The sequence below is a fragment of the Lupinus angustifolius genome, chromosome LG14, assembly GCF_001865875.1.
Source record: "Lupinus angustifolius cultivar Tanjil chromosome LG14, LupAngTanjil_v1.0, whole genome shotgun sequence".
In the NCBI taxonomy this organism is placed as follows: domain Eukaryota; kingdom Viridiplantae; phylum Streptophyta; class Magnoliopsida; order Fabales; family Fabaceae; genus Lupinus; species Lupinus angustifolius.
In genome coordinates this window covers 9,463,535-9,464,149 of record NC_032022.1, presented here as the reverse complement: position 1 = coordinate 9,464,149, position 615 = coordinate 9,463,535, and positions in this window count along the sequence as shown.

Here is a 615-nt window from a genome sequence, read left to right as displayed (position 1 = left end):
CTTAATTCTATTATTATAGTTGTCATATATAGATTTTGTTAACCTAAAAACAATATTTGAGAAATTACAGAAATTATTCTCAAATTTGATATAATATAGTGGTAATATTATAAAATTACATAATTTTATTCATATTTTAGGATATATTCATAGTCATGTTGAAGCCTTACCAACAAATATTTCAGATACATATATATTTCGAATACAAATATATCCAATGTTGAATTATCAAATATTTTAAATAATTCAAATACTTTAATTTTACCAATAAAATTAAAGTGTTTGTGGTTGTGACAAATTTCACTCACTTTAGCAAAATGTGAATTATCCAATGTTGTTTTTGATTAATTTATTGTCTAAGTTATGATGTCCATTGGTCTTGGCAAAGCACGTTTTCTTTTCCATAATTTTTGTCATAATAGATAACAATAGTCACTAATGAGTGAGTGTAACGTTAATATTGTGTGACTGCACAGATTTATATATAAATACTATATTAATTATTATCATTTATATATATTACTTTTTTAAATAATATAGTTAATAATGTATATATTTTTTCTCAATCATTAAATCATCAGAGAACATATTTGGTTTTATGTGACTGGATAATAT